Source organism: Amblyomma mixtum, chromosome 10 (assembly GCF_055824585.1).
Source record: "Amblyomma mixtum isolate Tamu chromosome 10, ASM5582458v1, whole genome shotgun sequence".
Classification (NCBI taxonomy): Eukaryota; Metazoa; Arthropoda; class Arachnida; order Ixodida; family Ixodidae; genus Amblyomma; species Amblyomma mixtum.
In genome coordinates this window covers 1,864,780-1,888,213 of record NC_143021.1, presented here as the reverse complement: position 1 = coordinate 1,888,213, position 23,434 = coordinate 1,864,780, and the positions used below count along the sequence as shown (strand labels likewise).

Here is a 23,434-nt window from a genome sequence, read left to right as displayed (position 1 = left end):
AAAATGTTAGGTATTCACCCGACGTCCTCTAGTTATCGCTGTTGTCTCCCTCCGGCTGCAGCCGTTCCCCGCCGATATCGGCGCATTTGCCCGTTGTCACTTTGGGCCAATCAGCGACCGCTTCGGCGGCGCCTGGCAGTGCGCGCTTGCGATCAGTTTAGCGAAGAAGGCAGCGCAGCGCTCTTGAGAGGACCATCTGGTTGCCCGCCCGTGAGGAGGGAGGAAAGCGTCCGCTTTCCCCCGTCTCCACGGCGCGCCTCGCCTGCCAAGTAAGGATACGGCATTCGGAAATTCCCACACTCCCTCTCCCTAAAGACCGAACGTCCCCTGATTTCAGCGGACGATAGACTGCAATGATCCCATTAAAGTCTTTACCTTTTATTGGCCGTTTAAAGACCTCACAGGAGATCTAAGTCGAACACCATGACCCCTAGGTCGTCGTCCTCCAGGGGTGGTGCTCCTGGGGAGGGTGGCGCGGGTGGAGGCTCGTTCCCCGGCGCGGGCTGTGCGACCAGGGCTCGGCGCGGATGGGCCGCTCTCCGCCCGAAGCACCCTGGCCGCGAACACTGGGTCCCAAGCCATCCGTGCCCGCACCACCTCGGCGTCTAGGTCTGTTGCAGCAGAAAAGTATGAGGCCGGCACGAGGAAGGAAATGATGGATTTACTGGCTTGAGTGCTAAGATGTAAGATAGCGTGCAGCCGAACGGTGCATCTCGCCCGCACGAGAGTCTAGCTCCATTCGGTCGAACTTCGGCGTCCTCGTCTCCGGCGGCTGGTGCTGCTCCTGCTGCGTAAGGCCGCTGCTGCTGCTACAGTACCCCCCCCCCCCCCCTCCCACTAGTGAAGGAGTCCGGTGAAGCTAGAAGCCGGAGCGATACTTTCCGCTGCTGAGGGGTAGCGGGGAAAGATGGCGGAGGAGGGCAGCCGGCCCGTTGGGGCAGAGAAACCACACATGTAGGGCCAGTGGGCGGGGCGTCTTCTGTGAAGGCTGGCTTGAAGCGGTCGATTGAAATGGTGTCAGTGCGCCCATGAATGTCCACGATGAAGAACTTCGGTGTTCTTTCGAGTACGCGGAATGGGCCGTCGAAGGGGCGCTGAAGCGGCTTGCGGACAGAGTCTCGGCGAACGAAGACGTGTGTGCAAGTCGCTAGTTCAGATGGAACGTGTGAAGATGGCCGAGACTGGCGTCGATGTGGCGCTCGGAGATGACGGCAAAAATGGCGGAGCTGCTTCACGTAATCGGTAGGGTCGGGACTTGTGGACGAATCGGTGGATTCTAAACATTCACCAGGAAGACGCAGGGGCGAACCGAAGACAAGTTCTGCTTGAGTGCAACGAAGACCTTGTTTTAGCGTAGCACGGAGGCTGAGCAGAACCAGTGGTTGGAATGCAGTCCAGTGGGTAGTGTCGAGCTGGGCTTTGAGGGATGTTTTTAGCGAACGATGGAAACGTTCGATCATGCCGCTGGCGATGGGATGGTAAGCAGTAGTTCTGATTCGTGAAGTGCCAAGTAAATTCATAAGGTGATTAAAAAGAGAAGATTCAAACTGAGCGCCACGGTCGGTGGTGATGGTCGAGGGAACCCCGTACCGGGAGACCCAACCGGCGACGAATGTTCTGGCGATGGTGTCACTGGTGGCGTCAGGCAGAGGGAACGCTTCGGGCCAGCGAGTTAACCGATCGATGCAAGTAAGAAGATATGACTGTCCCGCGGAAGGTGGCCAGGGACCGAAGATATCGATGTGGACGTTGTCAAAACTGGCTGACGGCGGAGGTAACGAGCCGAAGGGAGAGGTCGTGTGTCGCTGAGTTTTAGACTGCTGGAAAGCCAGGCAGGCACGGTCCCAGGCGCGCACGTCCTTGTTGATGCCGGGCCAGACGCTACGTTTTGTGAGATGATCCTGCGTGGCGCGAATTCCGGGATGGGAAAGGCCATGGAGGCCATCGAAGACAAGACGTCGAAAGGCAAAGGGGACCAAAGGGCGCGGAGGGCCGGCCGAAGTGTCGTGGCTGAATACGAAGAGATCATCGATGTAGGCCATGCAGAAAGGTAGACCCCGAGTAACTGTGTCAACGAAGCGTTGAAACGTCTGGCCAGAGTTACGGAGGCCAAATGGCATGCGGAGAAGTTTCATCACGTCAATGCGTCGCTACCACTTGTGGATTGCCGCCGAAGTCCTCCTGCCTCGGCCCCGTTTGACACGTTGGCTGCTGAGCTCATCAAGCGAACAACCGCCTCGGAACATCGCCGCCCGCAGCAGCTCGTCTTCTCCCCAGAAATGGGGGACCGCAAGAAGAATATATCTTTTCTATCCAAATTAGCTGGTTTAGAAAAACGAGATGCAATGTACAACACAAGAAATATAGCACAATGGAACGTAAAAACATACAGAACTTTCTATGGTAATCAAACATTAGAAAATAAACTACCACGACTTCTTAACAAGCTCGCACAAAACGATATTGATCTCCAAAACACAACACGCCACAAACTGTTCGAGTATTTTTTACACTACACCTAACCTTTTTTTTCTGTGATTTGTTTAACTAATTCTTCTTTCTTTCACCATCATTGTAAGTTTTCTTTCCAGCCAGGACAATGCTGTTGATTTTATGCTGCCTACTGTAACCTGATAACAGCTCTGCTATTTGTATTTTTTTCCTTTGTTATCTGTATTTCCTGTATTTTCTTTTTTTTCGTGTGTGTGAAAAAAAAACAAAAAAACAAACCACTGCATTGCTGTCAAAGTGGGGGCCCGTGGCCTTTTCAAGTTGTCAAACGGCAGCTTTTACTACGGGTCCCCGCCATCATCTGTACCATGGTGGCAACATAAAATTTGAATTTGAATTTGAACACAGTTGCTGCGGCGGCTCCAGCAGCTCCTGGGCTACAAGGCTGCGACCTTCGACCAAGACTTCCTGCGTGAGTTTTTCCTTCAGCGCTTGCCGTCGTCGGTCCGCATGGTATTTGTGCCCGCCCAGGGGTTACCTTTGGAGAAGCTTGCTGAGCTGGCAGACTCCGTCATGGACGTTTCCTTTTCCGCAATTTCTCTCGGCGCAGTCTTGCAGCCTCCCGCCCCGCCATCATCTCTTCCCTCCTGTGTTGACCTTCAGAACCTTCGTGATGAATTCCACGCCCAAATTGCACGTCCGGGTCACCAGTTTGTTGCACCCGACAAGTATGAGGCCGGCACGAGGAAGTAAATGATGGATTTACTGGCTTGAGTGCTAAGATGTAAGATGGCGTGCAGCCGAACGGTGCATCTCGCCCGCACGAGAGTCTAGCTCCATTCGGTCGAACTTCGGCGTCCTCGTCTTCGGCGGCTGGTGCTGCTACTGCTGCGTAAGGCCGCTGCTGCTGCTACAGGTCGCCTCCCTCCTGGTGCTGCCGATGCTAGCGCGTGGCGACGTGGGCGCTCCGGGTAACCTCCAGGCCCCCGCACTCCGGGCAGTACGTGGCAGCCGGGTCTGGTGGCATCCCGGCGGCCGGGTGCGTCGCCACGTGGTCCTGAGGGGTGCACCAGCGAAATATCGCGGGCCCCCACGCCAGCGCCAGACCAGCCTCCACTTGGAGCTGCCAGTCCCACGACGCCACGCTCACACAGGAGAGAGGTGGCGCCTCGCCGGCCTGATGAGTCCACGTGGCGACGGACGAACGACGGCGTCCGACTGCCCCGGCCGGAGCTGGGACGCGGCGCTCGGCCGCCGGATTCTGGTGGTGGGGTGCGCCCGCAGGCTGGCGGCGGGGGTTAAGGCGTTGCGGCCAGCCAGCGTGCTTCTCGGCTGACCCGCGGCATCCGTGCTGGCGCGGCCGTGGTCCTGCGTGGGGCTGCGGCACCGGCTGGTTCGGTCTCCTTGGCCACTGCCCGCGATCCCTTTGCCGCCAGGCGGTCTCGCAGGGCCCCCTTGCTGGCTCCGTCAGTGTACATGGAGATGCTTGCATGGTTGCGTGGGAGCTGGAAGTGAGGGCCGCATTCACTGCGAGCTGACAACCGTCCTCCCGCAGTGTCACATGGGATACGCATTCCACTGGTTCTTCCTTTTGCTCCTACACCAATCATAACTCCCATTTGGTAAAGTTGCGCTTCGTATGAGGAGCTGGGATTGGCCAGGTCGTTACGTGGTCCCCGAAATTTCTCGTAACCATGAAGTCCGTTGACTTCCTTGCGTCCTTGGTCACCCCTTGCGCCGATGGGTGTAATCTCACGGGCCCCATCGTCCTTCGTCCACGAATTTCCGTCAGGTGCGACTCGGGGCAACTTTCGCCCAGTGCGTCCGTCCCCTTAGCAGGGCTTTCGCTTGCTGCGGTTAGTGTAGGTGTGCGTTGGGGTCAGTGTCCTTTCGCCGCGATTTCGTGTGGTCGGAGTTTCCCACTGTCCTCCGACTTCCCTTTGGAAGTAACTTGTTAGTTCCCCCACGTGGATGGGCCCGCTGAGTCGAGCTGTGTTCGGATTCCTCAGGTTGTAATTCAGTTGCGAGAGCTTCTCAGCAACAATGAATGGGCCGACCCCTTTCGGCGCAAGGCCTGCCGTAAATCCCGTGCTCGCATCGCTGAGCGCGTGGTTGCGCCTGAGAACCAAATCTCTCACTTGGAATTCCAAGTCCCTCGATCATAGGACGCCTTTTGGCTCACCCTGGCTCTCGCGCGATTGCGGCTGGCCTCCTACACTGCGTTTGCCAGGCGTTCTCGCACACGCCGCGCGTAGTCGACAACTGCCGTTTCGGCTGGAGCATCATCCCTCCTTTCGGCAAGGATAGTGTCCGTTGGTGTCTTTAACTCGCTTCCGAACATCATGAAAGCCGGCGTGAAGCCCGTAGAGTGGTTTTCGCTCGTTCGCAGTGCGAAGGTGATGGCGTCGAGGTGCTCGTCCCAGTCGCTGTGCGTCTGGGCGTTTGCCCCGAGCCGTGGTTTCAAATCTGGATTACGACGCTCCGTCACATTGGACTGCGGATGAAAGCACGTCGTTTCCTGCTACCGTACTCCCATTGCTGCGCCGGTCTCACAAAAAATCTTTGACGTGAAGTACGATGCATTGTACTTCCATTGGAATCCACTCCGTTACCCTTAAGGACCAGCGGAAGGCAAGATAACCGCTGGTCCTTAAGGGTAACGGAGTGTATTCCAAGAGAAGGCAAACGTAGCAGGGGGCGGCAGAAAGTTGGGTGGGCGGATGAGATTAAGAAGTTTGCGGGGATACAGTGGCGGCAACTGACAAAGGACAGAGTTAATTGGAGAGACATGGGAGAGGCCTTTGCCCTGCAGTGGGTGTAGTCAGGCTGATGATGATGATGATTACTTGCTTTCGCGTTGATATGTTATTTATTACATTGGCAATGAATGCACAAAGCGGGCCAGCTAGCTACAAAACATCAACGAGGTATTCCTCGGAAATAGAAGGCTAACGTAAGAAGGGTTTCCGACTTACCGGCTGGGGCAGAGGCTTAACCTCAGAGGTATCGGCGGCGAACGTTTGTAGGCGCCGGCAATGGCGGCCGGGTTTTCTCGTGCGCGCCGCATTCTTGGGGCAGGGCCATTCCCGAGCATTTGCTGGGGGAGGGGAGGAGAGAGCGCGTTAGCTGCGCTCGTTTCGCTGCGTGGAACCAGAAGTCCAACAGCAAGGCACCACAGATCTCCGTGCGCCTGCCGCGGAAGGTGACGAGCGCGTGCGGCTGCAAACTGCTCGCGACGCTGGCCGGATCCCGAAGAGACACTCAACGGCGTGTAGCCTTCGAGGTGGCTCTCCCGTCGCTGCTTCCGCTCACCCCATGAGGGAAACTTCCCTCCTCGGCCAGCCGGTGCTGCCTTGACACGCGGGGATGATGGTCGGCCCCGTCCAACACGAATTGGGGCGGCACAATGGCAGCCCAACGTGTGGCAAGCTCTTGGGACAAGGGACGACACTGCTTAAACAGCGTTAGGCCTGACCCGAATTCGGAGCTGCCAGCAAGGCTAACATGCTTTATTGACAGCGAGATGTACGGAATGGAAGCATGAGGGAATTGCCGTGCATGCTACGCTTTTGATGAGCACTTCATCGATACACCTGTGGAAGGTGAATCTATGGGCTCCGCACATGGAGAGCGAGACCAAGCCGGCCATGGAGAACAGCAAGCTAGAAGTGAGTTAATGCGGAAGCCTGAATTGTGGCCCGATTTTTGTTGTAAATAGCTGCAAAAATTCTCCGTTCTGTCTCTTTTGGCTCTGGGAGCCGAGTGCCGTAATCTGCTGGTGTTTCGTGCAGCCAGGTTTGCAGCGACACTGCGGGAAGCAGTGGCAGTTGTTCGCTCAGAAGTTGCTGGTGTAGCAGCGACCGAGTAGGGTCACCATGGTAGAAGACGTATCTCCTCGTGGCGCCTGTCCTGTTGCTTCTCGTTCCTTCTTGTCCTCGTCCCACTCGCGCCTTTTCTGTTTCAAACTTGGCTACGAATCAACTATCCCAAACTAAAGTACTTCCATAGTATTTCCTCGTAGCGGTGTGTTCTAGCTGCTCTCCTTGGCCCTTGTTTGGCACCGGCAAGTGTCAGAGCGAGTAGGTTGAAGACTCTTCGGAGGCTGCCTGTCGCGTTTGGGAGGAAACAACGCGCAAAACGTGTTTGCTTGTTTTCTATTAGCCTCGCTAGAGCCTAGAAGCCTCACACAACTACAGAAAGCTGACTTTGTTCAAACGAACTTGGTATTTTATTTTCGGCTGCAAAGCGAAGCGAAAATTTTTTGGAACCAGAGAGGCTAATGCAGTTCAAGTGAGCTTAGCTTCATCAAGGCGGAAAGCGAACCGCGAATGCTCTTCAACCGAAGACAGCCAGCTACGATGAAATGAACCGAGCGTTTGGGCGGTGCCTGTTTGGGCGGTGTTTGGTACTCGCATTGTGACACATTTTACCAAATGGTCAGTTTGCGCGGTCTCCACTATATCTGACTGAAACCTTTGGAGATCGTGGGAGCGATATGCGGAGTTGAAGAGAAGCCGGCCCCGGCCTGCTGTCCATTGCCTGGGTCCCTGCCTGCTGCCCTGTGGCTGTGAGTCATCGCAAGCTGCGAAGTCTCCGACGAGCAGTTTGACCAGCTTCGAGAGGGGAGCCCCCCCCCCCCCCCCCCCCCGCCTTCCAACAAAGGCAACACCCTCCCGGCACGCTAATTTGGGGCAGGGCACAATGGTGGGCCTGTTGGTAAGGCATCTCAAGGGAGAACACCAGCCAAAAAAGACGGAAACACAAGAAGAGAACGACAACACAGGACAACGGCTGGACTAACAACTGAATTTTTCATTGAGTACAGACCGCCAGGTAATCACCACGCATGCGCCAAGGCAAACACTCAAACTTGATCACTCAAATAATCAAATTCTTTTGTCGTCAACGCTATCGATGGTGAGCTGACGCAAACATCACCATGGTTGGCAATCTCAAAGGCTTCAAAGATACCACGAGGATTCCGTGTTTTTCCGCAGCCCAGGATGGTGACATCTGCGAAACGTGGGGAACATTTGCCGGGACATCTAGTGCAATGCAGAACAAGATTACCATCTTCACCAGCGCCTACTTTTGTTCTGTGCTTGCGCAACCTCTCGTTCACACAGTCCCCCGTCTGACCTATGTACAATTTTCCACAGGTCAGCGCGATCTTGTAGATCACTTCGGTCCGGCTCTTTGTGTACACAGTTCTATGTTTGGTCGGGCAACGCTTCTTATTTCCGTAAGGCGTAATTCGTGCAGAAAGACCTGAAAGCTTAACTAGCGCAGAAAAAAACCAAATTGACCCCTTGGCGCTCGGCGACTTTCTTAACATTGTACGCCACTTTGTGCAAATAAGGCATGACTTAAGCACTTGAACGGTGTGGCAGCAACTTTTTTTCACGGCGTTATGGAAAGGAATTGCACCAACGACATACTTGATAACAACACGCTGAACAAGAAACAAACGCAGATGGTTGGTTTATGGGGTTTAACGTCCCAAAGCGACTAAGGATATGAGAGACGCCGTAGTGGAGGGCTCCGGAAATTTCAACCACCTGGGGTTCTTTAACGTGCACTAACATCGCACAGTACACGGGCCTCTAGAATTTCTCTTCCAAAGAATTTAAACCGCCGCGGCCGGGATCGAACCCGCGTCTTTCGGGTCAGCAGCCGAGCACCATAGCCACTGAGCCACCGCGGCGGCAAACAAACAAACAAACGCAGATGGCGCGCATTTCGTTGTCGGACTTTTAGCGGCAACGCCGCCCGTAACGAGAGGTCGCCTCTTCAGGCCGTGTAGCGGGCTTATACTGCCTGCTCCAGCAAACAAAGGCATCTGCCTGTCGCCCATGTCAAGACTGTCAGCACTCCAACGAAAATGGATGCCTCCGGTGCGGAAAAAAACGCTGGTAAGAGAAAAAAAAAGACCCATCCTTCGGGATGTTTACGCTTCCGGCCTTCTCCGAATCTGGCGCCGTGGCCACTCGGAAAGAAAAAGAAAATTCAGGGGGCACTTTGGCTCTCTAAAGTGCTGCAAGGCGAAAGCGTTTCCTGGCCACTATTTGTTTTTATTTACTTTCTATTTTTCAGATTTTGTTTTTTATTTATTTTGTTGCTCCTTTTCTTAATTTTATTGTTTTTTATTTTTATTTTCACATCTTACTTTCATTGTTTTTATATTTGTTTATTTTCTTATTTTCTTATTTTTATTTTTATTTTCCTTTTCTTGACATTACTCCTTTTATTTATGAAGCCCATGCATTCACTAGATGCGCCTTTATTCATGCTGGAACCTTGAGCCTTTTAAGCAGTGACGCCGAAAGGCGGACGAATCTGCCGACGCGTCTATCAACACGGCTGCCGGCGCGTCTGTCCGCATTCCTGCCGACGCGTCTGTCAACACGGCTGCCGACGCGTCTGTCGACACTTCTGCCGACGCGTCTGTCGACACGGCTGCCGACGCGTCTGTCGACACTCCTGCCGACGCGTCTGCTAACGACAGTATGAGGCTCATGATGTAAAAAATAGCGCACAGGGAACACACGGGACGGAAAGTAAACGACGCAGACAAGCGCTAACTCGCAACTGAGGTTTATTGCTGACGCGCGCAATATAAGGTAGTCACTTTAAAAACATAAAACAAAAACAACCACAAACAGTCCCTCCTGGAAAGACCAAGTCAGAGGAAAAAATTGAAATTGAAGCATCAGGCGCCACTCATCGCTGTGGAAGATCAGTTAAAAAACCATTATCAAAAAAGGAATTCAATGCAACGCTGAGGCTAAAAAATCGCTTTCACAGTCTGCCAAGTTAACAGAGGGCTCACTGATACACGGATTCCGACATTTCCTAATATGGTATGCCTCCATTATCTCGCGTACACGCTGATCTCGATGTCTGAAAAGTATGACAGTACTAGAAAAAATCGGTTTACAAGTTTTCCCCTTCTGCTCTTCTTTTTTGCTACATTCCCGGCAATGCTCAGGAAGATTGCCATAATGATTTTTTAGGGAGTTACGGTGTTCACCAAGCCTAACGTTGAGGCATCGCCCCGTTTGTCCTACATAGACAGCTCCGCAGGACAACGGTAGTTTGTACACTGAACGTTATCCAACTTGCCCAACTTTCCGCTTTACAGTATGAGGCATTAAAGGCTTTCGCCTTAAAACCAACGTTACGCGCTTCGACCAAAATTTTTGTATGGGCTAGTCGGCGCCAGTCCTGTTGGTTGTGTCTCTCTTGTGTCCCCGTTTTTTTGCGCTCCTGTTACGCGCTTCGCCGGCGTCGCTGTCTTCAGTTTTCGAGCTTGCTGTTGCTGACGCGCTGTCGCGCTTCATGGCTCCTTAATCATCCCGTACCGAGAAAGGTGGCTTCATAAGCATCGCAAATTCATGGGGGAAAATTAAGGTTATTCGTTCTCACATACTGTCCATTGGTGGTCAGTCCTGTCCATTGATGCATTATCCTGTTTCCAATTCATTTAGCTCGTCTGTGAACAAGTGCTTTTCAGAGCAAGAAACTGCACACTGACGGATGCAAAGGATGCTGTGTTGGCTGAGATTTCCTTCACATCAGTTCGGATTTAAATTTCTCGCGGTAAAAGGTCAACATCCAAGGTTAAGTAAAAACCTTCAGGTGGGCTGAGCGACAGACTCCAAGCCCAACTGATGCTGCTTCGCCATTCCGACAATCATTTCAGAGCGAAACAAAACTGCGCGAAGACGACGGGGCAAAAGAAAGGCACGTATACACACACACAAAGCGCATTTCAAATGGAACTGCGTTTTATTTGTATGTGTGTGTTGAAACGTGGAGGCGATCGAAAACGGTTCCGCTTAAGTTAAGCGAAACGCAGCGAGCTATGAAAAAAAAATGATAGCTGTAACGTTAAGATATCGGAAGCGGGCGGAGTGGGTGAGGGAACAAACGCGGCTTAATGACATCCTAGTCCAAATCAAGAGGAAAAAATGGGCTTGGGCCGGGCATGTAATGCGAAGGCAAGATAACCGCTGGTCCTTAAGGGTAACGGTGTGGATTCCATGAGAAGACACACGTAGCAGGGGGCGGCAGTAAGTTAGGCGGGCGGATGAGATTAGGAAGTTTGCCGGGATACGGTGGCCGCAACTGGCGAAGGACAGGGTTGATTGGAGAGACATGGGAGAGGCCTTTGCCCTGCAGTGGGCGTAGTCAGACTGCTGCTGATGATGATTACTTGCTTTCGCGTTCACCTTCGATCAGCACCGTTCCACGCACTGGAGACGGCAAGGACAGAGTGGAGGATAGGGATGAGTCACCCGTCTCGATCCCTCAGTGACTATGTGTTCCGATATTAAAGATAAAATGAAAACGACTGGAAATGTTAATTCCTCTCTTGGCGAAGCTTTTGTAGGGCCCTATTCTCTCGCTGATGTACCAGTCTTGCACTAAAAGAACGACAACACTTGAAAAGGTCCAAAAATGCAAACATGCGCTTCTTCACGCATTTAATCCTATACTGTCGGCTTTGACAATTTATCATCCATGAAATAAACACAGCCTATCAGCGATCATAGAGTTGTTCAACGGTTTGATTTTGTTTGTTTGTTTTTTTGGCCGCTAGGGGGTCCGAGTGAGCGGACGCGTTTATTATCGGCTCCGCCAATTTCTGGTTCCTGTGCCCAGCTAAGTCCTTTCTAGGACCCACCAAGGCCGTCAACGGATCCTGGAAGGTTCACGGACCCCAATCGCTACCATCTTTTGGGTGTGCCCAATGACCTCGGCGAGTTACCTGGTGAAAATGTCTCTGGCAGCCACGCCGCTGCGCTAAGCCTCGCCTCGCCGGCGCGCCGCGTTCCTCCCTGCCCAACAGTCATGGAGGAGCCCGTGGATGGAGAGGCCTCTAACCCGTTGGACTGCCACCCTGGTGAGTGCTCCATGCATGCCGCAATAGGACCACGGATTCGCCCCCGGCATCGGCCTCCGTTCAACCTAAGCCAAGCGCCAGCAACGCCGGCGCGCCACCGGACGCTGCGTCTGGGAACTCCCGAAACGCGTTCAAGGAGACGTCGCAGCTCCTACACATGACGTGCGCCGTCGTCCATAGAAGTAAGCAACTCTCCGCACTGCCGGCGGGAACCATCAGAGTCGAGAAGCTCCCGGCTCCCAGTATGCACTTCACTCGACGCTCAGCTGTTCAGTGATAAGCGAGTTGCACATAAGAATCCATCCAACTAGCAACACCTTCACAGTGGCAACGGTAGCGGAGGCAACAGCCCTGGCATTGGTCAAAATTCAGCAAATTACCTTAGATGGACTACAATACCCGGTAGCCGCGTACATCGCGGCCCCTCCAGCGGCAGTCAAGGGTGTCATTTCCCGGGCCTACTGGAATGAGACACCTGAACAAATCCTTAGTTACCTGCAGTACAGAAACCCCGAGGCTAACATTATAGCGGCCCGACGCATGGGAAAAACAGCGTCCATCCTAATAACATTTGCCTCAGGTGCCGTGCCTCACACAATTAAATATATGTGTGTGGTACACCGCTGCACCAAACACAAGGGTAGCCCCGACGCCTGCACAAACAGCAGGAAACCTGGACACAGGTACGACGTGTGCCCTCTCCCGAAGGCTGGTCTCTGCCCGCGGTGTGGCGAGAAGCACACCCCTCAAGAGACCCCATGCACGCCAAGCTGCATTCGGTGTGGTGGTTCCCACCTCACTGGCACAGGCTCGTGCAAAGCCAGGACCCCTCCACCTCGTAGACAGACCGGGGCGAAACCAATACCTCCTAGAAAGACTTCAGGCCTGCGCGCTCCCAAATGTCACGTGACCAACGTCATTTCCGGTAGGCGATCGCCTCTTCGAGAGTCGGGAGGCGCGCGCGCACGAAACGAACCGACGAACCCCGCAGTCGGCGCGCGCGGACCAGCGGCAGGAAGCCTGCCGTTGCGTGCATCGTTCTGGCGTTGTTCTGTGTTTCTGCACTGGGTGCGCGTTCCTGCGCATGATCGGCGCGCGTGGTGGTTGCCAAGGAGTGAAGTGCGGCTATCAGCATGCCTTACAAGTGCTGTGTGCCGAAATGCCGGGGAAACTACGACGAAGACTCGAAAATTCAAGTCTTCAGATTTCCGAAGGACGATGCCCAGCGGAACAACTGGCTGCGTGCAATACCACGCAAGGACTACCAAGTTACAGCTTCTTCAAGGGTAAGAACTGCTTTAATTAGCTTGTTGTGTACCTTCATGCCCGCTTTTACGCTGCGCAAAGTTCATTGTCAGTGCGAGCATATTGAGCGTTAGGCCTAGAATCCGTTGTGCCGCATAGAAGGACGAGGCGACTCAGAATGCTTCCTACGGCTGACAAGCGAAATTCTTTCGTGTTCATATTAAGGCGAAAGCCTTTAATGCCTCATACTGTCGTTAGCAGACGCGTCGGCAGGAGTGTCGACAGACGCGTCGGCAGGAATTTCGACAGACGCGTCGGCAGGAATTTCGACAGACGCGTCGGCAGCCGTGTCGACAGACGCGTCGCCAGCAATGTCGACAGACGCGTCGGCAGGAATGTCGACAGACGCGTCGGCAGCCGTGTCGACAGACGCGTCGGCAGGAGTGTCGACAGACGCGTGCACGTTAAAGAACCCTAGATGGTCGAAATTATCCGGAGTCCTCCACTACGGCGTCTCTCATAGCCTGAGCTGCTTTGGGACGTTAAACACCAAATACCATGTGTTTTCTGCGAAAAGTGTTCGTTCAGCCTGTGCTTGCATCAGGAAATAATCTGCCAATACCAAAAAAAAAACTACCTTGAGCACGTATACATAATTAATGTCCTTTCGGAGACACTGTGATATCTTTTTGTGGTTCAGTCCCCTGTTTTCGTTTTTGCAGGTCTGTGCGCTGCACTTCCATGAGAGCTTTATTAAAAAAAAAAACAGTCTATTATGACCCAAGGACTGGAAAGGTTATCGAGACCACTTTGCCGGTGCCACGACTGGACCCTAGCGCTGTGCCTTCAATATTCAAGGACTGCCCATCGTACCTGTCCACACCACAGTGTTCCAAAACAAGAGAGGAGCATGTGCTTGTTTGTATGTGGAGTGTTTATTGCTTTGATTTGTTCTCGCAGTGCCATATTATGTGAAGTAACCAAGTTCCTCATTCTATACTCCGTTTGACAGCTATGTATGAAACGGAGTATAGTCGATTGCAATTGTTTTTCGTCATATATGTTTTGTGCTTAACCGTATGTTGCTAAAAGTTTTGTGTTACTTTGGACTGCGAACCATGACTGCCTTCGTTTCCTTGATGTTTGTTGCAGTGACCTGTTCTACTGTATGTGACATGGTCTAAGTCTTAAGTGTGACCATGAGTACAATTTATGTTTTCATATTTAAAGGGTATGTTTGTTTTACAAATCTGTGGTTACTACCTGGCAGTTCAATGTTGTTACCTTGATGCTTCATTAGTTCTGTTTACTGTATGTATATTATATTGTCTTACATTTATTTATAGCGCCTTTGCATGCCCATGACCAATAAACCGAAATTTGTCTTTTGGTTGACGGCTAAATTTTGCCTCATTCTTGAATATTCAGCAAACAATAAACTCCCCATGGGAGCAGTAATTGTAGAACGCTGCAATAGGCACCATTAAACAGTTTTGCATGAAGGTGACGATCGAGTTGCTGTTGCCTCCATCATCCCGAATTCACGTGACGCACGCCGCTGAAGCCGAAGGCAGCGAAGCGAAACAACTGCACTGCAGAATTCTCGCGTTTTGTATCAGTTATTCACTCACCTAGAGTAGTTTGTCAATCTTACTTCTCTAAAAAGTGCACTGCAGCTGACCAGGCCCCTAGTTATTTCACAGCAGGCTCTTCCTTTCTTTATAAATGAGCGCACGCCTATCTTTTTGTACGCTTGTAAAGCGGTCGCACTCGCGCTTAATACAGCGGTCGATAGAGAGGGACTAAACCATCCTAAAAAAGCGACACCAAGCGCGCCGGAGGAAGCGAGCGACGCGGCCATCCGCCTACTGGATGTGACGTCACTCGCGCAGCGCGCAGGCCTCAAGTCTTTCTAGGAGGTATTGCCGAAACCCAAGCAACCAGTGCCGACGCCAAAGGACTTTCCACCGCTAGTGCCTCATCAGTATCGCCAGCGAGCCTCGACCACACCCACCAGTACACCCCAAACCTCACAGCGGCAGGAAGAGATAGCTCTCCTACGGGAAGAGGTAAAGCATCTTAGGGCAGCCATTAATTATATCCCTCCTACCGTTCCTCCACCCACTCCTTCACCAACATCCCAAACCTCTTCACCAACACCCCAACCCTCCACACCCCTTCCACAAAAGAAACGCAGACCAGACGACATTCCAGAAATGGATTCTAAATTAAAAAACTTTGCCCAGCAGCTGGAAGCCAGTATTCCGGCTCAGACTCAAAAATACATTGAAGCCGCCATCACTAAGCTTACAGAAACGATTATCAGTCAGGTAACCACTGCCATTCTACAACAAATTCCACAAATAATTGCTGGAATGTCTTCACATGTCCCAGCTAGCAACCCCATAGCTGCTCCCATCCTTCGCCCCCCTACCCTCCAGCATGGCCCAGTTGACGGGCAATAATCTCCAATTAAGCAGGGGATTTCGTCGCAAACGAGGCCCCCTGCAGCAGCTGCTCTCTGCTTCCTCCACACCCCCTGATATAGTAGCACTTCAGGATGCTGGCACAAATTTATCGCTGCTAGGATACGCACCGGTACCCTGTGACACCACTCCAGACCCCAGGGTTACCATGTATCTTCAACATTTTGTACCATACACTTGTCATGTACTAACCTCGGCGGTAGCTCACACATTCCTAGAATTCATCCCCTCCACTCACAGATCTCAACCCCTCTTCATCTTCAACTGTTACCTCTTTCCGCGGCAGCCGGTCTCAGATTTAATCTCTGTCATTAAAGCAGCCTCCAACGCCGCAAAAAGGATCCCCTCATTATATTACGTGACTTCAACTGCGCACATGTACACTGGGGGTACACACGCACTAACAAGACAGGAGCGGAATTGCGCAACACCATTCAGATGCACGGCCTGTCCATATATAATGATCTGAGCACACCTACAAGAATCGGCAATAGTGTCACTGCCGACACTAGCCGAGATTTTACTTTTAATCGCAACCTTCCCACACCGGTCTGGACGAACTCAAATGAGGCCCTGGGCAGTGATCATTACATCATAACTATACAGCTTGACAAAAAAGCTATAAACTACAGTGTCCGGATTACCAGCTGGGATAATCTTCGAAAGCACAAAGAGGCCAAAACATTAGAATCCCCCTTTAACCTCCACACATGGATGACGGAGCTGAAACAGGATGTCCAGGCATTCACGCAAGCGTTAGACGCCACCCCCGAGACTCCCGTTGTAGATAGTCGCTTAGCGCACCTAATCCAAGCTCAAAGCAGTATCCTCACACACTGGAAAACCCAGAAACAGAATCGGAAACTTAAGCTAAAATTAGCGCAACTACAATTTTGTGACGGATTACGAGGTATTCTCTCCTCCACCAGGGCCTGGCATCTTCTACGACATATGATAGACCCCAATGAATGTAAACAGCAAACTAGGCTTACACTCAAAAGACTTACCCATCAAAATCGACAAAATCATCAAGAACTGTTACGCTAACTTCAATCAACTTATACCACTGTGGGCCAAGCTGTATCGTATCCCGACTATGTAGACTCCGATCAACCCTCCCTCGACGCCCTTATTAAGGAGGTTGAAGGCAGAGCAGCCCTTACCAAGCTCCGAAACTCAACCCCCGGGGAGGACCAAATCACAAATGTCATGCTCAGAAGTCTAGATGACCGTTCGATTTCTCTTCTCGCCGACTACTTCAATGAGTGCAGGGAAATGGGGGCGCTACCCGCTGAATGGAAGCATGGGAAAATAATTTTCATTCCTAAACCAAATAAGCCCATTAATGCCCAAAATCTCCGTCCCATTTCACTGGCTTCGTGCCTGGGCAAACTGAGCATGTCATCATCACCCGTCTCACGCAACACATGTAATCCCATGGACTTTGTCCCCATACTATGGTAGGATTTCGGGCCCATCTCTCGGCACAGGAAGCCCTGCTGCAGATTTCAAACGCTATCCTGAATGACATGTTACATCACTGTCACAGAAGTGGCGGCAGCCTGTAAATTACTTTTGTTTGTATAAAACTGATGCGTCCGCGTTTCTTTGTATGTGTCTCGGGAAGAGCAAGAATGCATGCACGTTTTTTTCAGTTATGTAGACAACCCCTCGCGTTGCGAAAGCGGAGGCGGCTCAAACTCGTCCCCGATACTGCCGGTCTAGAGCTGACCATTAGCGGGAAAGAAGTTGCGGCCTACGTGACTGGCTTTATGGTTGTGTTTTACTTTTTTGCGTTTCCAAGGTCACCGAATCGAGAGTCGAAGCCTGGGGCTTCTTTTTAGTTGTGCGTTAATTTTTTCCTCCTCCAAGATGGCGGCCATGCAGAGTCAAAGTGTAGGTGCCTACGTGCTCTCGTTGCGCTTTTTGGTGTTTTGTTTTTTCGACGCCGACGCTGTGGCGCCGCGAGTGCTCGCTCGCTAGCGCCCGAGGGCTTTAAAAGGGGGCCGTATGGAAACGAACTTCAGTCCGCTCGTCGGTGGAAACGCTGCCGCCGCGAACTCCCGGGTCTCCGAGCCGCCGCACCGCATCCTCGAAACCGCAAGCTGCCCTGGACGGACGTCGCCTTCGGGGGCCGCACTGACTGCGTGTTTGGGATGGACTGCAGCCGCGCTTCCCGGTTGACTGTATGTTTGTTCACCTTCTGACTTTCAATCGACTGTATCTTATTGGCCTCTCACTTGTGTTCTGACCTGTGTAGAAATATTCAATGTATAACTTAATTCAGTGTGTTTACTGTTATGTGCTTTCCGCAATTGTTTTGTAGACTGTAAATTATGTGTCTGTAAAAGCTGCCGCATTGTTCAATCGAAACTATAAACGTTGTTTTGTTGTTGTTACCTCTTAAACACGCCTCGGTCTCAGTCACTGCGTTTGCTTACCGGCTACGCCGGGCATCAAACGGCCACCCCCTCATTGTCCGGACTCGGTGATGATGTCGACTAGTCACCGAACCCGTGACAATCACACCAGACCAATCCTGGCAGTCGACCTCACCAAAGCATTCGACAAAGTTACGCACAGCGCCATCCTGCAGGGCATCCAAGAGCTGCAGTTGGGGCCTAAGTCCTACAACTATATCCGGGTCTTCTTAAACGGTTGCACCGCCTCCCTGCATATAGATGATATATAGACCCCCTCTCTCACGCTTGGTAACATTGGTACCCCGCAAGGAGCGGTGTTATCTCCCTTCCTCTTCAACCTCACCCTCATCCCCCTGGCCAAGGCTCTCAGCCGCATCCCGCACTTAAGACACACACTTTACGCGGATGATATAACGGTTTGGACCACATGCAGCTCGGATGGCGACATCGAATCGACCCTTCAGGAAGCCGCCACAACTATAGCTACTCACGCGGCAAACATTGGGCTTGAATGCTCCCCCACAAAGTCAGCACTCCTCAAAATACGCCCGCGGCGCGTCCCTACCTCCCCCATCACGATTTACCTGCATGACACTCCCATACCGCAAACACCTACCCTCCGCATTCTTGGCGTACATTTACAGGACACGGGGAAAAACAACCTTACCCTGAAAGAACTAAAACAGTCCACTTACTCCGTCATACATCTTCTTAGAAGGGTTTCACATTCACGAGCCGGTCTAGACGAAGCAGACAGTCTCAAGGTGCTGCATGCCTTTGTGCTTAGTCGCACTCTTTACGCCACTCCTTACCTGAACCTCTCCTGTGCGGATAAAGATAAGTTCAATGCTCTAATCCGCATGGATACCAAAGCAACGCTAATACCAACCAAAGATCACTAGCTCGGACAGGCTATTAAAATTAGGAATGCAGAACACTATACAAGAACTTATAGATGCGCATCGCTACACACAGTACCTTCGTCTGGCTGGCACGGAAACCGGACGATGTATACTGGATTCGCTGGGAATTCGCATACCCGCACACACTACAGACTTCATCTCTCTCCCTCGCGCCATGCACACCGCGCTTATCCTCAAACCCCTTCCTAATAATGTCCACCCTGAATACCATCGATCCCGCCGAGTTGCGCGAGCCAAAGCTCTCCATAAAGAATATGGCACTTCAGAGGACGTGCGCTGGGTGGACGCTGCATGTGGTCCAGACCGTTCAGTAGCTGTGGCTTACCATCCAGCAGCCCCCCCTCTTACCCATTTCATAGACCCCCCTTGTACGCCGGAAGAAACAGAGGAAGCAGCTATAGCAATAGCCATTGCCGAAACCAATGCGGCTTATATAGTTAGCGATTCAAAAACAGCCATTCTTAACTTCGCCCGCGGATGCGTCCATCCCCCCACGTGGCAGATATTGAGAATGTGCACCCTTAATTCTGATAGGCGTATTGAGCTCGTGTGGGTGCCGGCTCACTCTGGCAATCCTGGAAATGAGGCCGCCGATAACATAGCCCGAGAACTTATTTGCCGGGCAAATGGAAACCCCAGGCGGGATTTCTCGAGGAAGCGGGCACACACGTTCTCAGAACTGACTCAACAAGCACGCCTTGCCCGTCGACTCTATCCCCCTCCCACCCCCGCCTATCCCACTCTCAACAAATCCTCTGTAGGCGACTCCAGACCCGAACTCTTCCTACCCCTCAGCGTCTATCCTACTTCCGTCATGTTTCCCCAGAGTGCACTCTCTGCGGAGAATCGCACGCCACCCGGACCACATCCTCTACGGCTGCCCTGCCGATCCTCCCCCGCAGGGACAGCCCGCCATCGGTACATGGGAGGAATGGGAGGCCCTCCTTGCGTCGCAGGACCCGGACACGCAACTTCGCTGTGTGAACCGGATTTTGTCACTCGAGGTGCTCCGTCTTGTCCTGTGCTTTCCTCTCTTCGTCCTGCGTCGTTTTGCGCGGTTGCAACGTGTATTAAACACGATGTTCTTATCCGGTTCTCGTCTTCCGAGCGTGAAGGAGAAGTAGTGGAATGATGATGAGGCTAGGTCATCTTAAAACCGAATTTTCGTGCAGCAAAGAAAAGACACAGCGCGAGAGGAACGACTGACAAGAAAGATGAATGCTGCAGTGCGCGTGAGAAGCGCTGTTAGAAGCAAACAGCACTAAGCACCACGAATTAAAGCCCATTCAGGCTTAACTTGCTACAATACGAAACAGTACATGACACGCTCCGTCGAAAAAGTAGTATCATACATTTTGGAGGCGCTAATGTGAACCCACCGAACACCGTCGACACCTCACCAAACAGTAGCCTAGCCCTCGCTCCGGTTCGGTCTAAAAATAATTCGGTAAAATGGTCGCTGCAAAGTCAGTTGCCTGGTGAATGTTCCCACCTATTCTTTCATATATTTATCCCCCATTGATAGCATAACTTGGGCTTGAGCGTGGGAAGAAGCATCACAGTAAAGAGCAGAGTTGTCGAAGCGCTCGCAACGAGACGACACAGAGTTGAGCAGACGAAGCTCCATACTTGCTGCGTGTAGCGACGTCCTGTCGTCTGCTAGTGTCGTGCCGTTGCGATGCAATGGACCCTTATTTTTGAGACGTCTTTCCCAAAGTCTTCGCTGGTCTCCTCACTCAGTTGACGGCGCAACAGCTAGGCATTGTCATGTAAAAAGACTAGAACGGCCAAAAGACGAAGTGCTAAGTGGGAAAACAAAACTGGAACTGAAAAACCGTGATGAGGTCCGATTTCGTGCACTGCGAAAGGCTGACTTGCGGGACAAGGCCGCTTACTTCCGGTGGCTTCACTTTCGGGCGCTCAATGCGCTATCCAGCCCTCTAGTGGAGATCAGTGGCCTCTACTACAACTTGGCAGGTCAAAATTAAATATTCAAAGTCAAAATGCCGAGGTCAAGGTCAAAGTTCGAGGTGAAAAGTACATAGTTACATATATGCGCATAGCAACACTAGCCATGACTTATATCAAGGTCGCTTCAAGGTCATTTGGGTGCTCACGGCGAAATGCGTCCCAGCTACAGTAGTGTAGCTTTCGCTACAAAATAAAATTTCGACCCCTGAGATCACTCGGGCAGGAAAAGACTACGCTGAAGCTGGAAATAAGAACATCAATGCTGTCCCGATCTACGATACCAACTGGATATTCATTCGCGCAATTACACAATATAAGTCAAGGGGAGGTCGAAGTGCAGCCTTGCTTAGAACGCACGGCTTAGTTCGCCTGCATCATCATCATCAGCAGCAGCAGTAGCCTGACTACGCCCACTGTAGGCCAAAGGCCTCTCCCATGTCTCTCCAATTAACCCTGTCCTCTGCCAGCAGCAGCCGCAGTATCCCCACGCAATTCTTATTATCATAACGCTCATCTACCTTGCTGCCGCCCCCTGCTACGCTTGCCTTCTCTTGGAATCCACTCCCTTAAGGACCAGCAGTTATCTTGCCCTCGCAATACATGCCCTGCCCAAGCCCCCTTCTTCCTCTTGATTTCAACTAGAATATCATTAACCCGAATTTGTTCCCTCACGCACTCCGCTCGCTTCCAGCCTCTTGACGTTACACCTATCATTTTTTCTTTCCATAGCTCGCTGCGTTGTCCACAACTTAAGCAGAACCCTTTTCGTTACAGTAGCGTGGCTTTTTGGGCTTGTTGGTACATAGTTTCAATATACTGTAGCGCAGCAAAAGACGAGGACACAGGAGACGAGAAACGAACAGCACGAGCGCTAACTTCCAACAAATTTTATTCTCCTGAAACATCACATTTATACGCCAGAAAACATAATCACATGTGCGAACAGTATCAATTCCTTAGAAACCCGAGCTCTTTATCTGAGAGGAGAATGGAAGGAGTGCTTACACACGCGCATCCTGACCTATTTATCTTTTCGGCTTCAATGATTTCGCGCGTTACCCTTTCTCTGCTTTTTCCTATTACCCGACATTTATCAAAGAAAGGCTTACAGGTTTTTGAGTTGCATGCGAGAATGTGGTCAATGTGTGTTCGCACATGTGATTATGTTTTCTGGCGTATAAATGTGATGTTTCAGGAGAATAAAATTTGTTGGAAGTTAGCGCTCGTGCTGTTCGTTTCTCGTCTCCTGTGTCCTCGTCTTTTGCTGCGCTACAGTATATTGAAACCTTTTCGTTAGCCTCCACGTTTCTGCACCATGGGTGAGCACCGGTAAGAGCTGTTGTATTCTTTCTCTAGTTGGATATTGGTCAACTTTGTGGGGATACACATGAATCCCCTGCCAAATAGTAATGGCTGTGAGTAACTATCACGCGATGTTATGCGCGCGCCGTTGGGGTGGGGGGGGGGGGGGGGGGGGGTTGTGAGGGAGGGCACTCACGCCGCCCCCGCTTCCTTTCGCGCCCTGGGCAACGCCGCCGCGGGGACATTCCCTCTATCCCCTCTTAGAACGGAGAGACCTTCTCTCCACAGCCCGGGAGAAGGCGCGTTTCTCCCGAGGCTCGCTCGTCTTCTGGCGGGAGCCGTGCACACGCACGGATCAGAGATCTGCCACGGAGACCGCTGCCCCTCCCTTATCGCCCGGCCACCGCGTGTGACTTGACCGCCGCGGGCCGTGAGCGAGGAGCCACGCGAGCTGAGCGGAGCCTTCTTCCCCCACGTTTTTGCGTGCGTTCTTTCCCTTTGTGCTTTTCACCCCCGCACGTGAGCGGAACACTCCCTCGTTACGGCGGTTGCGTTGTTGCTGCTATTCTGTATTGCTCCGGAGCAGCAAACGCTCATCCGAGTAGAATATTCGTGCTTGTCTCCTCTGGCCCGAACCCACCGTGGTGGCGACTTAAAGCACCGCAGGTGGGGGGTGACAGCTCTGACCGCTAGGGCTGGCACGCTGGTGCTAGAAAGCGACTACTGCTTCAAGTCCTTTGAGCGTTATTGAAAATAACCCTCATCTAATCTAACTGAATCACTCGAAAACATCCAGAATCGGGCGGCTCCCTTCACCTGTTCCGAATATGATAAACCGGTTAGCGTTAGTGCCATGAAATGATCCATTAGCCTTGACTCGATCATTAGCTCATCGAAGGAAGATTTCGCGGCCGTGCCTATTTCGTAACCTATATTATATTCACCCTGACCTGAGAGCCTTCCTTTTGGTACCAGCTGTACGAACATCACGTCGTCTTTTCAATTCTATGAGCGTGCAGCGCATAACTGGTTCGACAAATGCATTCAATAAGTCGTTCTTACCCTTGGCCATTGCAGAATGGAACTAGATTCTTGAACTAATAGGCCATGAACGCGACAACTTTAAATTCAGGCAGCTAATATCAGCTCACTTTGCCAAATATTATCATTATCAGTAAACATTTCCTCCTTGACTCATATATCAAACACGAATTTTGCTTTGTAGCCCATGTATGTACATGTCATATTTTCTGCCTTGCCTTGTATGTTCTTTCTCTTTCTGTATTTCAGCATAAAACTGTTTTGAATGTCTAGTAAAGATATGCGGAAATGAATCGCATGGGTGTTCTTTTCCTCTTTTTTTCCGTATTGTCCTCTCATTTCTCACGGTTTTATAGAAATGTATAACGTTACCTTGCCTGTCTGCTTTGTATTTCGATGTATAATTAGATGACCACGTACATACTTTTTCGGTGCCCTCCCCCTTCATGTAATGCCCGACCCAGGGCCCTTAAGGGACAATGACGATGATAATGATGATAAAGTGTACTGAAAGACAGATGTTGTAAAGTGCCGAAAAGACGACAGAAGAATAGGAAAACGGCGACAAAGTCATGTGTGTGTGTGTCAACAAACAATAAAGTGATATGTGTGTCAAGTGGCGATCAAAGGAACAGAGCGGTGAAGTAAACCGGAGAGCTTGTGAGTTATGTGTGGTGAAAAGTGCAA

The 23,434-nt window shown here is 51.6% G+C and overlaps 1 protein-coding gene across 3 annotated transcripts in view; it reads right to left on the bottom strand.

The window, feature by feature from the left end:
* Positions 1-23,434, bottom strand: part of LOC149324979 (uncharacterized) — a 119,964-nt gene that overhangs the window by 35,130 nt on the left and 61,400 nt on the right. The window contains exon 1 of one of the 3 annotated variants that reach the window (XM_089562961.1): positions 5,427-7,091. The exons of the other annotated variants lie outside the window; for them this stretch is intronic. The gene's annotated coding sequence lies outside the window, so the exon portion shown is untranslated. Of the gene's footprint in view, positions 1-5,426; positions 7,092-23,434 lie in introns of those variants that run through there. 3 annotated transcript variants of the gene reach the window in all.